At 40.4% G+C, this 14,470-nt stretch overlaps 1 long non-coding RNA gene across 1 annotated transcript in view; it reads left to right on the top strand.

Moving 5' to 3' along the window:
• LOC127513413 (uncharacterized) overlaps positions 1-14,470 on the top strand; it is a 44,916-nt gene that overhangs the window by 18,502 nt on the left and 11,944 nt on the right. The window lies entirely within an intron of this gene.

Here is a 14,470-nt window from a genome sequence, read left to right as displayed (position 1 = left end):
TTATAAATGGCAGTGCACGGAAACCACCTGTTTGAAGCTCAAAAAAAAAAAAGTGCATCCATCCATCATAAACCTACTCCACACGGCTCCGGGGGGTTAATAAAGGCCTTCTGAAGCGAAGCGATGCATTTGTGTAAGAAAAATATCCATATTTAACACGTTATAAAGTAAAATAACTAGCTTCCGCCAGACTGCCTTCCGTTTTAAACTGCGAGAGGTGTTACACTTTCTTCGTAAGTTGAATACAGAATGCAGTCTGGCATATCGTTACGAAACTCGGTATGGGTCATCAGCACGATGACCTGAAGGAGCCTAAGAAGTTTCGGACCAGCGCCACCTACTGGAAAAAAATATTTATATCCTTATAACTTTGGGATGTGGTTGACTTATTTTCATGGGAGTCATTTTCTTAGACTCCTGAATCCTTGCCGAGTCCAGTGTTTCCAAACATGCTAGATTTCGCCTTATGGTTTGTGCAACATGGTGATTTAACTTTTCGCTGGCATGGTCTGAAGATGATACAATTCGATTCTTCGGCATATTGACACCAAACTTTGCATGTGTCGTTGTCACCTCTCTGACCATACCACATCAATTTGGTCACAGTGCCACCTATTAATCAAAAGTGTTAAAACATTAAATCATTATTATTTACTGTATTTATGATTTTGCCTAAAATGATCTTAACAGGTCTTTAATTGCTCATTGTTGCAGTTGGTCTGATGCTCCCAGCCATGTTGGCATGACTTATCATTCCTTTGTGCTTGGCCTCTTAATGGTCACTTGTTTAATTTGTAACTCTTATCGTATTTGTCCTATTGTTTGAAATTTGCTTCTTTGTTCTTTTTTATATATAACAAAAATAATATAACTATATGATATATATCGTTATCATGAAATAAAATTTCATGATGGGGGGGGGAAAGAAATCTGGTCCTCCTAAGTGCGCGTCCTGGTGAACACACGTTACCTCCTGACCACCCCGCAGCTCTTGCTCTGAAACTCTTTAAAAGCTCAGGCTGCGCAATTATCTTTTATGATCTGCCGGGGAACTCTGACGGCGGCGGGCAGAGATGGCCGATGCCGAGAGCGCCTCTGTCAACAGGCTCTGCTTAAATGACCAGGGCTTGGGAAATCACAGCTCTCAGCTCTTTTACAATGGCACTTCTTTTAGCCACATTCGCCTGCACATAAAGCATGTGATCTGGCAGGCAGATCACTTCAGGAAGAGTTGTAGCTTGGTTTTCATTGCTTGTGGGAGGTCTCGTCTTTAGCTATGATTGGAGAGGTGGACAGAATTTTAACAGTAAATCAGCTGCATCAATATAATGGACAAATCTCTTCTAACGGTTGTGTCAGGGCAGGAACGGGAGGGTCTGAACCGAAGAGATCAATGCATCAGGACAGCCTGCTTGACTCATCCTATTAGAACAGAAGAGCAAAGCAAAGCCGAGAGCCATCAGAAAGATTGGACACGAGCGTGCTGACCAAACATTGCTATGACTTCAAACCAAAGATCCTGTGATTTCAGGCAAAATTACTGCCTGATGGCACACTTTAATTATGGATGTTTTCACATGTGTATTTCTAAACAAGTTAGTCACAGGCCCCTCGAAACCAGATCAAAACCAGTCTCAGGATTTGCTCCACCATACAAGTTCAGCTGTGCTTTAACTTTGTATTCATAAACCATCTCTCGGTTTCTCCTTTACTTTCCTGAGATGCTTCCCAGCTAACAAAAATATGTTCTAAGAACATTTTGCTAATGTTCCTATTAAGTTATGAAAGCCTTATTTCTGAATGTTCTCAGAACGTTCAAAAACGTCCAGTTTTTAAAATGTTTTTTGAACGTTTTTCTTGGTTCTTGATGAACATTAGAGCAACATTAAGAGAATCGTTTTGCAAGTATTATGGGAATGTTATTTCTGTATGTTCTCTGAACCATCTGACAAAAAAAGGACTTTCGTCCTCAGTATTTGTCTTGATTTCCGGTACAAATATTTCAACATTCTTAAATCAAGATACATTTACTGGAGAAGCAAAATGACTTACGATATTAAGTTTGTTTTCTGAAAAACGCATCAACATAAAGTGAATTTTTTGCTTTAAACAAGAATGAATATCTGCCAAAAAATAATCTTGTTTTCCCTTTGAATTAAGTTTATTTTTCTGACCCCATTGGCAGATATTTGTTCTTGTTTTAATCACAATTTTTCAATAAACAAAACTTAATATCTTCAGTCATTTTGCTTCCGTTTAGATACTTGTGCTGGAAAACTAGACAAAAATAGAAGGAAGAAAATTTTTTGCAAAGTATATAGTAACGTTTAAAAACAGACTAACACAACTAAAATGTTTCAGATAAAATGCTGTATAAATAACATTTTGTGCTAATGTTTACTAATGCTATAAAAGACCAGATAACTTTAAATGAACATTCTGTTAACGTTACTGGAAAAACGTTTGTTCATAACTTGCCAGAACGTTCCCTGTTAGCTGGCTAAACTCAAATATTGATTTTCACATCACGGAAATGCTCAGATGCTGTATATGTATCTGATTTCAGCGCCTTTGACAGGCCGGAGTGGAGACCGGTTGGTGCGTTTCTCAGAGGCCGGTCATCGGCGAACCCGTCAGTCAGCCTGCAGAAACCGGTTCCTGTTCCTTCAGCCTGTGGCTCTCCGATTTCATCTGCCCGCCTCGCAGGAGACATCTACCAAGAAAGCCCAAACAAGCTTTGAGTACAAGAATATGGAAACTGACAGAAATAAATGTGGGCTTGGGGAAATAACAGCACAAATAGGTCTGAGAGGAACTGGCCGCCCCCCTGCCGTGGCCGGCTGAAGAGATCGCACTGGCATGGTGGCCAGAGGCCGTTCGGGCCAGATCTCTACCTCTGCGCACACGCTGGTGCCGCCGCTGAACGCCTGTGACACATGGACAGTGGACGGCAGGGTCCATGCGTGTCCGCTTGCCACAACCGCTTAAGTCGAACAGAGAGCAAGAGCGGAATTGGATAGGAGGTGCTGTCAATCATCAGGGCAGATGAGCATCTCCAGTGGGCAATAATGCGACTAAGGATGTCTGATAGGGTCAGTTACAAAACATTGACCATATATAATGTCTATACCACAGCTAAAACTACTAGCTTAATTAATATAATTTTAAAGACAAGTAAACAGTCAGTGATAAAATAAGAACAAATAATAAAATTACAAGCAATAGCACAAATAAATATAATACAACAAAGATACAAATGAAATAAACAGTGCTTTTCGGGCAGGTCTAACAGTAGTTTTCAGGTACAGAAATGTAATAAACTAGTCCAATCAAATCAATAACACTGCATAGTCTTCATATCCTTTTTAAAGTTCAAGAGCAGTGAGTGATTTTTTTCCCTTTGTTGTTTGATTAACATTAAAAATGCAGACAGCAGCAGGATTATTAGGATGCTGTCACTTTAAGAGCGAATGCACGCACAGATTATGCATTTTCTTTCTCAACTGAAGACATAACCGGCTATGTTTACTAGGATACTTGTAGAGACGGACATTTTTGACATAATTTTGTGTGAATTTGTGCGTTCTCTTGAAGAGAGGTCAATTTTGCACGCTGTCTGAGGCGCAGCTTTTTAGGACGGTAATTGACCCTTCACCGGGGGTTTGATTGACAGGTGATCTAACCAATCATAACGCTGAGTCCGCCATTTTGTCCGATAAAGCAGTCAGGGTAGTTAGTAGATTAACGTCGGTGGACTTATACTTAAAAAGTGGTGTGTACTGACATCTTTCTGCGGTTGAAACAACATTCCTTCTGATGTTCATTCATTATTTGATGCTATAAATGAACTAGTAGGAAGAGATGATCGGTTCACGAGCCGTTGTCAGTGTCCTCTTTGCTCCGCGATGTATTTTTCACTGAGTGAGAACATGATGTGTGGTGTGAGAGCGGCATGGCTTGTCGGACGTAGCAACAGTAACTAAAGGGGGCGGGTCTTTGCGAATGGTCAATTATGTTGCTTTGTATGGGGGATAAAAAAAACCTCTCGGATTTCATCAAAAATACCTTAATTTCTTTGTTCTGAAGATGAACGAAGGTCTTATGGGTTTGTCACATGGATAATCAAATGTAATCCTGTGTGTGTGGCCAGTTTGATTCAAATTCACACTCGTCCAACCCATATTCACAATTGTGCTGAGCATTAAGATACCTTCTCGCACAGAATTCACTTCAAGAGAATTGGATATGGCTTGTACTGTATATAAACCATGCAAGAAAATTCATTTTTTAAATTCTTTCAAGAGCAGAATACATCAGTTGTCAGTGAGAATCACACAGCGCAAAGAGCTTCTTTTGTTCTGTAAAGCGCATGGCCTTCCCTCGCTCTTCCTCCCGTCTGCCTCGTCTCTTCAATGACCTTTAAAGATAACTCTCGTCTGCTTTGGGAGCACAGGAGAGGAGTGATATAAGAGAGTGTCGAGTGCTGAGGGCCGGACAAGAGGATGGGATTTAGGCTTCTAATGCGTTCTTTTGGCTGCATCCCATTCACGCCTTCCCATGACACAAGAGGGGCACTAAAACATGGAGCACTGCCTCAGCCACCGGGATGCAGGAAACCGCCTCTGATTTGTGCCCGAAGCCATCAGTGTCACTGGACTCAGCTTGTCAGTCTGAGAGAGCATCAAAGTGTGTGCTCGGGAAGGCCTGTCACAAACAGTAATGGATATCATTTCAAATATGTAGGGCCTCCGCTGTCTTAGAGCCGGTGTATGCTGACCCCTGCCCAGATAGGTGGAATGGGCTCAACTGTGGGGTTAACTTCTCTAATCAAGTTTTCGAATGAATTGTTTGCTACACGTGGCCATTCTGATGGAAACACCATGCATGTTTTGATGCTGGTAAATATCTCCTGCCATGCTGAAAATTCTGCATGTCAGAAAAAGTCAGATGAAGTCAGAAAAAGTCCGGTGCTGTAACCTCCTAGAGGATTTAAATTAATGCATAAGTGACAATAAATGATCGCATGGTGAGGTGTAACTTCAACGGTCCTTTTGAGACTTTGATTTTTTTAATGGACACCAAAAACCCACAGGCTGATGCGATAATTCTGACATCCAAAATGTCACTTCGCGTTAGTCACGGGATGTTTCTTTCCCCCTTCAAGTGTGTTTTCATGTCAGCGTGCTTTAAACAAAGCCTGCGCTTCCTCGTGCCCGCTGGCTTTTTGGCTTCAAGTGTGATTCTGGGCAAAAATCAAAGCTTGTAACCTCTGACTAATTATAGTGTCAGTGTCATAGTCTTCCTGCTACTGTCGCACAAACACTCATGCTTGTTTGTTTTAGATGTTTTGTCTGCAACTATACTGTTGGGTGTGAACTTCAAAGGTGACCTTGCAGTGAACCTGCCCCAGGTCTTGCTTTGAACTTGACCAGGTATTGTGCTGTTTCTATGTTTGTTACTATACAATAACAATAATTCATTCTTGCCATTAAAGGGTTAGTTGGCTCAAAAATTATTTTTTCTTTCATTAATTACTCATCCTCATGTCGTTCCAAACCCGTAAGACCTTCGTTCATCTTCGGAACACAAATTAAAGACCCCCTGTTGTGAAAAATCAAGTTTTAATGTTGTTTATATGTGCAAATTCATAAGTCAAAACCATTGCTGAGTATTTTCTCTTTAAAACTGTTGTGATCTAAAGACAGCCTCAAACCCGCGGTTTGAAATCGCTGGTGTCTGTGACATCACAAACTACCTTGTTAACAATCACGTCAACGTGCCGGCGGGCTTTAGCATATCATTAACAGCGAACTAGCAGGGGAGTCTCGAGAGAAGCCAGGTTATCCCAGTATATTTTTCTGTTGATATGAAAAATTGTGTAGCAATATGGCGAGTGAATAATGTATATTACGATGTTATGATGAACTATATGCCTTTCTCCACTGACTTTCTGAGTTGTTCAAAGCGTTTGTAAGCATACTGACTGTTACAGGAAAAAACATTTAAATATGTAATTTTGGTGATCAAAGATGAGTTTTAAGGGATATAATTATTGACTACAGGGGGACTTTAAAATATTTTTTTTATCCCCCATAGAAAGCAACGTAATTACCATCATTCAAGGTCCAGAAAAGTAGTAAAGACATCGTTAAAAGAGTCAACATGACTGCAGTAGTTCAACCTTAATGTTATGACGCAGGAGCCGGCCAATACCGAGCCGGCGTTCGGATGTAGAACCTGGAAGCGCTGAACATAAACAGCATAGGAGAATGACGGGAGAGACAAATTTGTTGTGTTTTGCACACAATGAATGACGGTAATTACGTTGCTTTCTATGGGGGATAAAAAAACTCTCGGATTTCATCATAAATATCTTAATTTGTGTTCCAAAGATGTTTTGAAATCGCCCATCACTAGATATTGTTGAATAAAGTTGTTTTTTTTGTTTGTTTGTTTTTTGGTGCACAAAAAGTATTCTCGTCGCTTCATAACATTAAGGTTTAACCACTGAAATGGATGAACGAAAATCTTACAGGTTTGGGTGAGTAATTAATGACAGAAATTTCATTTTTGGGTCAACTACCCCTTTAATAGCGCTGCAGTCCCATCCAGCATTGAGCGCACCACTTTTACAGGTGTACTCTTGCTACAGACATGTAATCGCTTGGCTTTCGGATGTCCCTCTTTTTGTTCCCGCCTTTCGCTGCAGAGAATGTCGTCTAATCTTCTCCTGATGAAGCAGACACTGCCACATGGTGATAATGACCTGCTACATGCCCCAAACTCTGTGATTTACACCCGTCATGTTACTGCAGCACAACCCTGTAGTAACACTGCTGGTCACCGAACACGCCAGAGACGAGGCCAAAGCGCCACGATGGGATTTAGATTTAAATCAGTGATATATTACAGATCTATCATAGACATCACTCTTAGAAATGGGCTATATTAATCCACACCATTGATGACGAGCAAATAGAAATGCATATATCTGCCTGAAGTTCTCATCTGAGAGTTGAGCAATTCAGAAATATATAAAGGCCACATTAGGGAAATTTGGAAAGAAGGATGTCACTAATTGCTATGTACATACTGGCCATTTGGATCATGTTACTATGAGTGGAATGTTGCTATGACTGCTGAGAATAGAAGCAACTGCATTCAAATGGAAATTGAGTTTTTCAGTGAATGGTCAATCCATTCACTCAAGGACTGTGCAGACAGAAAGCGGTTTTGCTGTTTTTTTATCATCAATATTAATTGATTTATGTTGACATGCATTGTTAGATCTCATGGTTTGGAGCATATGCATTTCAGTCCTTTAAAAATGTTGAGTTTCTCTAAAGCCATTAGCACAAGAGCCTTGCTTTTTTAAGGATGCGCTGCACCCCGAAATATGGCATCTTCTGCTTTAGTAATGAGATTTGTCTAAAAATACCGTTGTCATCTATTATCGCTACTCTAATAAAGGCCGTATTATGACCTCAGGCTTCGTCTGAGCTTGATAAAGCTTTGCTACTGTGAAAGATCTGATCTTTGGACAAAGAAGACTGGAAAGAGGTCAGAGGGACAGAGAGAGACAGAGAGAGAGAGAGATTGCTGGTTGACAGAAACGCTTACGACGCACTGCCACTTCTCTCTCCTCCCTTCTTCCTCGCCTCCATCCTTTCTCTCTCATGCTCTTGTCAGCTAATTATCCAGAATTAGTATCTTCTTTCACACCAGTGGTGTCATTCTGCCTTAGCCTGATTTGTCCGCTCGTGTGACTGGGTGCTAAACTTGTGACAACTGATGAGCTTGAAGCAGGCAGATATTAATTGCAAGTGAAAAGCTGACAGGTCTGACGTCGCAAAAAACAAGCCTCGACCCGCTCTGCTACTGTAGATGTGACCGTCACGGGCTTCAGATGAGTGTGTGGCTCCAGGGAGCCGCGGTTTGGAGCAGAATGCTCCACATCTTCTGAGACACCGAGGTTCACTCACACAGGAGTGCGTAGAGGAACAACATTTGCTGACCTCTGCCCGTGTGACATCAAGCTGAGGAGGGAGTGGCCTGATTCTGGTCTCTTACTGCACAAGCAGGTTAATTGTTTACTTGTCAGTGGAAATTACGGGAGAAAGAGTGAACAGGAAGCTGCATGTGTGAATGGAAGGTCACGTTTGCTCTCAGGAGGGGTATTCTGGTCCATTAATCACTGTAACATAAAGATGCCACCAAATAAAAACAGCAGGTGGAGTGAGCAGGGGTCATCACTGCCACACAAGTTCAAACGCCGTTGAATTGGTAAAGGATATGTGCATTTTTGCTTTAAGCATGTCCATTTGAAGCTCAGCATAAATGGCGGACGCCATGGATTCTGGGGTCTGGTCAAGGTCGCGATCCCTGAACTCTTTCTCCCTCTCCTTCAAACCCATTTGCGGTCTATAGAATGAGGCCGCATAGAGGTGAAGTTCAGTATTCTGAGCTCTTACGTCATTAATGCTCGCTCCGGCGGGACCGAAAAAACCCCAATTGCCTTTTAAGGGTGGACTCCAAATGAAAGACAAGTCCAACGGCCAGGCTTTCTCTATTCTTCTTTTCAACAAGACTCGGATGAAAACAAGAGAGCTTTACACAGCCTGTCCTTCACCTCCCTTCCGGCCTCCAGCCACTTGTCTGTAGAAAGCCAATTTTGAAAAACTCGCTGGAGTGGTTGTTTTATCAACAAGCGGGCCCATTGCCTTCATCCTCCTTTTGATTGGTTCGGGGAGGAGAGAACAGGAAAACAAAACAACAAGGGGGAACTCGTAAGAAAGGAAGGAATCGTGAGGAGAAAAAGAAAGAGGCTGAAGAGACAGCTGTTGGGGAGGTTAGTTGGAGATTTCCAGCCATTAACTTCAGACTAAGCTGGCTCTCCCACTTGAGGGAAACAAGGGCAGGAGAAGGTACAGCCCCTGACATGAAAAGAAGCAGGAGCAGGCTTGATCTAGTGCGCCAAATGTTCAAAAGTGGGCCAACAATGATACAGAAAAGAGTGGCAGGGGCGTATAGGGGCGGAGGCGGTGTGGAGCGAAGGGCAGTAGGCGTGGGGGTCTCTCTCTTTCAAAGGCACGATAAACAAGGAAATGAGTCAGTAATCATTTCCAGAAATTGCCTTCCCTCTTCCTCCAGTCCTCAGCAGACTCTCAGCCTCCATTCATTAGGGATTCTGGCCTGATTAAAGCGTTTCGGCATCAGAGGCACCGGACCGGCCCAGACGCCACTGCGGGGACGTGAGGCGCACGGGCGGCGGAGGGCGCTTTCGAGATGCCGTCCCCACCTCCCACATCTTCATCACAGCGATTAGGCTCAACTGATCGTCTCGACTGCTGTACTGATGAAGCTACTGGCACACTGACTGTCTTCTTTGCCCCATTTTTATAGAAAAGAAGGGTTCTGTGTGTGTATCATTTTCCAGTTTTTAGTGCTGATTGCAGCCCAACCCTTCCCACCCTCCATAAATTAAAGAATCCATTTGTTCAGTTTAACGTCTTTAGTGAAGAGCAGTCCCATTCATCACTTTGATTAATTTTTTTCTGCCAAGCCTGACTAGGGGAAATATTCAGTGGGTCTGTGGTGTTACTGCTCACTGGCGACACCAGAGACCCTCATAGAGCTCCACGCACAGACCCTCATTTCCTTCCTATGAGGTAATGAAGGGCTCTGGCAGTCGGCTTGATGTCATCCTTCCTGTTTCACAGAACTGCTCAGTCTCAAATCATGTGCTGATAGAAGGGCAGCAGTGCAGCTCACAGTTACTCATTCACAATGTGCTCTTGATTGCGTTTCAACAAAAATGTGGCCGTGGTGTTTCCTCCAAAACAGGGAGTCATTGTTGACAAATTCATACATTCAAAACATGAACTCCTATGTCATTATTATATATATATAAATCAGTCTCAGCTAATTAACTATGTAAGGGAACAGGTTTTTCTGAAAATGTTTTTTCTTTATTCACTTCAGAACTTAATTCGTGTCAACTCCAAAAGCATGATATTTTAATTTGATCCATCCAACAACAGTGTAAAGTCTTCAATTATGTAGTAATTGTGTTCAGTAAAGGAGCTAATTGAAAAATAAATTCTCTAATTTTTTTCTTGGGTTAGGGTTATTATGAATCCAGTTCCTAAATTCTTTAATTCTCTAACCTCCTTTTTAATATTTAACATATATAACCAATGTTCTTAGGTAAATCAGACATTATATCATGTAGTTCAGTTGATGTTTTAATATTTTAACACAATGAATTGAAAAAAGAATAAGACATTTCTTTCAAAATTGACAAAAAACTTCACCTGACGGTGTTAAATACTGACGGTGTTGACAAAGGTCCAGCTGGGGCCAAATATACAGTATATGTAAATAGAATCATGAAACAACATAAGAAGAATTCCCCATATGCAAAAAACATTAAAATCACAGACTTTTTGAGAGCACTTGTTGAGACGGAGTTGACGTCTGACGGAGTTGACAAAACTGAATATTTTTCCACCTTAACCACGTGTTGTACAGTGGAGCAATTTTGTTTTCTTTCTCAGCTGTAGCTGCCTTAATAAACATCAAAAATGCCAAGATTTATCCCACAACTATTTACACAAACTATTACACCGGGATGACGGAGTTGACATGTTAAAGCTGTGACCGCAGAGACTTCAACACTGTTTGTATAAAATATAAAAAAAAATATAAGACTTCCAGGACTGTGTGTCCTACTGTGAGATCCACAATGAGCAGGAAAAAGGAAAGGGGTCCTCAGAGTTAAAGATGACCATGACATTGCCTGATTTATTCAGAATTATAAAAAATCCTGACGGAGTTGATGCAAAGTGAGGACAACTTTGATGAATTATATTTTCCATAAAAAATGCCTAAGACTTACTTTTTGTATTGTTTGATATATTACAGATCTCTGCCTTTCAATTTAAATGTATATTTTCGAATTTGTTGCATTTTTAAATACTTTGTTTGGCAATTTTACATTGTGACCTCATGATGAGGACAGGTTAAATTACGTGTATAGAGCATGCATTTAAAATAATACTAACAAAACCATTTAAAAATAAAAGCAATGAATGTCCTGAATATCCAGATTTCCTTTAGATGTAACTTAAGTATTTTTATTTTGATGAATTTATTTATTTTTTAACATAAAGAGGGCTTTTGTGTGTAGGACATGTTTTGTCCCTTATCTCAAGAATCAGTGATATATATTTGCTGCTTTTTTCATACAGTGAAAGCGTATATTGTTATTTAGTGTCAGGGTCCAACAATTAAAGATAAACACAGTAAAAGCACAGTTAAAGCATCATAAAAGAAGTCCATATGACTTCTTTGGCAATGACATAAGGGAGAAAAGATGATAGTAGGATTTTTGAAATATTCCTTCAAAGAAACTCTCAAAAATGACAAGAATATTTTCTACCTCATTTTAAAACTACAAAAAAAATCTCAACTCATATTTTATTTCTTTTTGCATGTTTTTTTTTTTTTTAAACCTAAAGTTAATTTAATTTTGTCAATTGGACAAATCAGGATAAACACAGTAACTTTTGATTCTCTTTCCATGCAGTCCAATGCTTCTAGTTTCACTGAGGCACATTCGGTCTGCAAGATTTTAAGCCGTCTTGGAGGAGGCAAGGGTGAAGAAAAGCTAAAATTCTACAGACGGGATTGTGGCCTTTTCTTCAGAGCAAGGAAGTGTTTGTGTTTTATTGGTTTCATATGACACGACAGGCCCTTTTAAGATGTTGTAGTGGCGATGGTAAAAGAGAAGCCTGCCCTCTCTTACATTAAGTGGCCCTGTGATCTTGTGCATATTTATAGGCGCTGTCTTGTGTCACATGGCTTGCATTTCTTCACTTGTCGGAGCCCCCCGTAGTGGTCTTTACAAGCAGACGAGTGAAGGGGTCAGAGGGTCTGCCCTTCACATGAGCCTCCGTCACCCGCTATTCACTTCACTCCACAATAAAGGAAAAATCCTCACTTTCATATTAACTAGAAAACGTTCTGTAGCCTTTTTTTTTTTTGTTCTTATGAGTGTATCTGATTGTTGAACATCCAGTAGTGACATGCTTATGGATGTTAAAGGGTTAGTTCACCCAAAAATGAAAATTCTGTCATTAATTACTCACCCTCATGTCATTCTACACCCATAAGACCTTCGTTCATCTTCAGAACACAAATTAAGATATTTTTGATAAAATCCGATGGCTCAGTGAGGCCTCCATTGACAGCAAGATAATTAACACTTTCAAATGGTCAAAAAAGACATTTAATACAGTTCATGTGACTACAGTGGTTCAACCTTAATGTTGTGAAGAGATGAGAATACTTTTTGTGTGCCAAAAAAACTAAATAACGATTTTATTCAACAATATCTAGTGATGGGCGATTTCAAAAACCTGCTTCATGAAGCTTCGAAGCTTTACAAATCTTTAGTTTCGAATCAGTGGTTCGGAGCGTGAATCAAACTGCCAAAGTCACGTGATTTCAGTAAAAGAGGCTTTGTTACGTCATAAGTGTTTCGAAATTTCAATGGTTCACCACTGGGGGGCGTGACTTTGGTAGTTTGATACGCGCACCGAACCACTGATTCGAAACAAAAGATCTGTAAAGCTCCGAAGCTTCATGAAGCAGTGTTTTGAGATCGCCCATCACTAGATATTGTTGAATAAAGTCATTATTTTGTGTTTTTGGAGCACAAAAAGTATTCTCGTCGCTTCATAACATTAAGGTTTAACCACTGAAATGGATGAACGAAGGTCTTACGGGTTTGGAACGACATGAGAGAGTAATTAATGACAGAACTTTCATTTTTGGGTGAACTAACCCTTTAATGTTCAGCCAAATGTTAAATTAAAATAGTCAAAGTTCAAAATCAATCCAATCGGATAGACACCAAAAGCTCAGAGGAAGACAAATGAAATATGTGCCGCACTGATGTGTCGATTTCAGACAGCTGGATTCTAGAAGTGAATTTTTAACTGTCCATCAGAGCCTCTCATCTCCGTCTCTATGGGTCTGAACGCGGCTGAAGTTTAGTGCCACTTAAAAGGCACTGTTAAACACCATTTAAAAAAGTTCCTAAAAGCATTTTTGCTCTCAGGGGTTGTGCCACTTTTAACTGTGATCGAGTTTCATCTGCACCTGGTGGGAGGAATGAACGGCTGGAGACGCTCCCACACACGGCACAACGCTGGTAAAAGTGGAGAAGGGAAACCAATCAGATTTATTGGTTTCATTAAGGCGTGAGGTGTGTGTTTGACCTCAGGGTCTTGACCTGAAGAGGAACAGGTCATGTTTTACAGCATCATGCTCTCAGATTTTGACATAGTCTAATTAATATGTGTATACAATAATATTATGACTGGATGTTCATGTTTATCCTGTTCACCAGCAGCTAAAGTTGAATGCATGATTGTACTCTTGTATCTGCTTTTTCTCATTTTTAACAAAACGTTTCTGCGTTAAACCTGTTGAATGACTGGTCAGTGTTAGTCTCAGATATGCTGAGGTCAAGATCAACGTGACTCAAACTGCAGGGAGGAGACCTTGCCTCTCACTTACATCTCATAAAAATCATTTTTATTAGCACTTTTGGTCTTTATTAGGCCTGTTTCAGAGTGCAGAGAGGAGTCAGAAAAATGCCTTCTGTGGGAAGAGTTTCTCAGAAGACAGAGTGACGCTTTCAGATCAGAGCAGGAAGGTACACTACAAACTAATTCGCCCCAGACAGGAACTGAGGAAATATTACTGTTGTTGGAGGGCTTCCATAATAAATTACAAATACATCAGCAGTTGAACAAAATATTAAAATCTATCAAGTTGTGCTACAGATTACATCTATTGCTTGTATGAGAGGTCTAACGAGATTAGGCTCAATAATAAAAGACGAAGCACCCCGAGTGAACTCTATTTGTCTTCATGACTTGAGTACAAACCTTTCCGAAAAATAACGTGACAGCAGCCAGCTCTAAAAACACAGTCAATGTTTGACTGGATTACATGAATGCTTCGATTGTTTGAGCTCACTATACAAACAAAGGGATCTGCTTGATGTAAGTCAATCAATGCTCCTATAAATCCAATCACGCCAGCGGGAGATCTGACTGTTTATTTGTTTAGGGCCGCTTGATTATGATTATTTAATTCTCTGGAAAAGAGCCACATCTGGATGTATCCTGATGTCCACTAATCTGGACTGATGAGATTTCTGAATATCAGCCCCATCTCACAAATATAATCACGTTACATCCTTTATCTGTGCATCTGTCATTTTTTTTTATTTCAAATGTCCCATGGATGTTTTTTTTAAATGGATTTTAATGTCAGGGATATTTGATCCATTGTAACAACTTTTTTCAAAGTAAGTTCTCTCATTAATTTAAAAGCATTACTTTAATTTGTGGAATGATTTCCGGACATTATTTGTTTAAACATGTTCCTTGATTCC

The sequence above is a fragment of the Ctenopharyngodon idella genome, chromosome 5, assembly GCF_019924925.1.
Source record: "Ctenopharyngodon idella isolate HZGC_01 chromosome 5, HZGC01, whole genome shotgun sequence".
NCBI lineage: Eukaryota > Metazoa > Chordata > Actinopteri > Cypriniformes > Xenocyprididae > Ctenopharyngodon > Ctenopharyngodon idella.
The sequence above is the reverse complement of the archived record's forward strand: the minus strand, read 5'-3'. Positions and strand labels throughout refer to the sequence as shown.